The 2,999-nt window shown below is 41.9% G+C and overlaps 1 pseudogene; it reads left to right on the forward strand.

The window, feature by feature from the left end:
- Nucleotides 1-813: 813 nt before the first annotated feature.
- LOC120101052 (glyceraldehyde-3-phosphate dehydrogenase-like) lies at nt 814-1,517 on the forward strand (annotated as a pseudogene).
- Nucleotides 1,518-2,999: the final 1,482 nt, after the last annotated feature.

Here is a 2,999-nt window from a genome sequence, read left to right on the forward strand (position 1 = left end):
GAAAAGATTTGGGTGGGTGTTACCCATTTAAATTACTGTAAAGAGACTTTAGAACATAGCACAGGCTTGAGGGGAGTCAAGGGTGTCTTTATGAGTTTAGAATTTGTCTCAGAAAACAAACAGAAACATTTGTTCAATCAAGAGTAAACCTATTCCTAAGACTGGACAAATTTCTTACTAAGGATAGCATTCTAGAAGGATAGGAAAGAATAAAGAAAGAGAGGGTATGATGGATTTGTGTAGAAACAACAGGGCCTAAGTAAGAGTGGACCTTGTGGACAAGATGTGGCCTTAGAAACAACTTAGAAACTAAAATGAGAGTTGGATGCACTGAAAGGAAGAACCTCATCTAAAGATTCTTATCAAGTTATTTCCTATTCCAGTCATTTCACAAAATTCTTGTTTAGAACTGGGTTTTCTACTATTCACTTTTCCAACCAGCCCAACACATGTGTATCTATTCATGTGATGTAATTGTCAAAGATTTAGCTGTTGAGGGCGGGGGTAATATATGGTTCTGGTTATATAGAGATGAAAAAAAGAATGGAGAGGAAAGCATTCATTTACTTATGCTATGATGAACATGTAAATGTAACAAAGCTCATTGCCAGTGCTACATTAGTGGAGGTGATGCATCAATGCCCTCCAGATACTAAAATACTTCTGTGGAAGGAAAAAAGGCCAGGATAAATCAAAATTGGATGTGGAATCTATATCATACACTGATTGTTTCAAAACTTACCACTTGGCTCGTTCCTACTCCAGAGACAGCTGCATCTTCTCGTGCAGTGCCAGTCTCGTCTCATAGACAAAATGGTGAAGGTCGGTGTGAATGGATTTGGCCATATTGGGCGCCCTCAAGATAGTAATGCATCCTGCACCACCAACTGCTTAGGCCCCGTGACCAAGGTTATCCATGACAATTTTGGAATCATGGAAGGGCTCATGACTACAGTCCATGCCATCACTGCCACTCAGAAGACTGTGGATAGACCCTCTGGAAAGCTATGGTGTGATGGCTATGGGGCAGCCCAGAACATAATCCCTGCATCCACTGGTGCTGCCAAGGTTGTGGGCAAGGTCATCCCAGAGCTGAATGGGAAGCTCACTGGCATGGCCTTCCGTGTTTCTACCCCCAATGTATCCATTGTGGATCTGACATGCCGCCTGGAGAAACCTGCCAAGTATCATGACATCAAGAAGGTGGTGAAGCAGGCATCCGAGGGCCCACTAAAGGGCATCCTGGGCTACACTGAGGACCAGGTTGTCTCCTGCAACTTCAACAGCAACTCCCACTCTTCCACCTTTGATGCTGGGGCTGGCATTGCTCTCAAATGACAACTTTGTAAAGCTTGTTTCCTAGTATGACAATGAATATGGCTACAGCAACAGGGTGGTGGACCTCATGGCCTACATGGCCTCCAAGGAGTAAGAAACCCTGGACCACCCAGCCCAGCAAGGATACTGAGAGCAAGAGAGAGGCCCTCAGTTGCTGAGGAGTCCCCATCCCAACTCAACCCCAACACTGAGCATCTCCCTCACAATTCCATCCCAGACCCCATAATAATAGGAGGGGCCTAGGGAGCCCTCCCTTCTCTCTTGAATACCATCAATAAAGTTCACTGCACACACACACACACACACACACACACACACACACACACACACAAACTTACCACTTGTAAGACAAGTTCACCGACTGTTCCTTGGGGAAAATAAAAAATTCTACTTGCAAAAGAATATAAATAACAATAAGCTTTCACTTCTAATTTTAACCTAGCTTCCTGGGTCTTACTCAAACTTCAACTTTTATTCAGAGAATGGCCTTTGAACTTCTCTAGGCTGCCATTGACTTTGTTTTTCATCTTGAATCAAATATGGTAAAAGTTCAACTGAGTTAAAAGTAAAAACAAAAAAAAAGAAAAAAAAGAAAAGAAAAGAAATAACTGAAGAAGAAATGCTGGTTCCTTGAGATGGTTGATGTTGACTGTCAACTAGATCAGATAGGGGGGCAGCTTTGGAGATTAGAAAAGCTCATCTCTATGTGTATCAGTGAGGGTGGATTCAAAGATAATGAGATCAAGAGAATTCTGATTTAATCCATGTTAGCTCATAAAAGGATTCAAAACTCAAGTAGATTGTTGAGATCAGTGGGAGCAGTAGAAAGTGGGTCATACCCTTCAAGTATGCATTCTGTTCCTTTATCACTTCCTTTTAGTCTTTGTAACTCCCTGGCTGCCAGTAGGTAAACTGCTTTCCTCCAACATGCCCGTCTACCACAGTGTTTCTGTTTTGTCATGGACCTCCAAACAATGGAACTAGCTAAGTATAAACTGAAATACATTTTAAATGAAATGAGATTCCTTTAAGTTCTCTCCCATGTGTTTATCACAACTGGGAGGGATCTCACCAGTGTGGTCATACAGATTATTGATAAGCCAAGAATTACAACCAACCCATCCTAGAAACTTGAAGGAATCTTCTCAGGCCGACATTTCAGAGATCCACCAACATAACCACTGGCTCCTCTTCATCCAGAACAACACTTTTTTTATATCTTCAAGGCTATTGTGATGACCACAAACCTGGTCGATTGGGTGGTTTTAAAAACAATTACCCAAATAACTCATGTAGCTAGCCTCTCATCAGCATCAGGCCAGGTTCTTCCTCTGTGACGGAATTAAAAGCTTACTTTTAATAACTCAAGAATACATCATGTGCTCATAGGAAGTAACTCACTTGGGGAGGGCTCAGACTGTGGTCACAACACAATAGTCATCATGCTCATGTTGGACTTCAATTGCTTCATCTACACTTGCCAACCAATGCATAGAATAGGTGGTTATCAATACTGTCTCCATTTTAGAGGCCATAAAGTCAAAACTCTTTAGGACTAAGGGTTTGGTTTTGTTGATAGAGTGATTAATTGCACAAAACCTTAGATTGAATCCCAACATTCAGGAGGTAGATACAGGAGGATCAGAAGTTCAAGGCCATTC

Source organism: Rattus norvegicus, chromosome 2 (genome assembly GCF_021556685.1).
Source record: "Rattus norvegicus strain SHRSP/BbbUtx chromosome 2, alternate assembly SHRSP_T2T, whole genome shotgun sequence".
Lineage (NCBI taxonomy): Eukaryota > Metazoa > Chordata > Mammalia > Rodentia > Muridae > Rattus > Rattus norvegicus.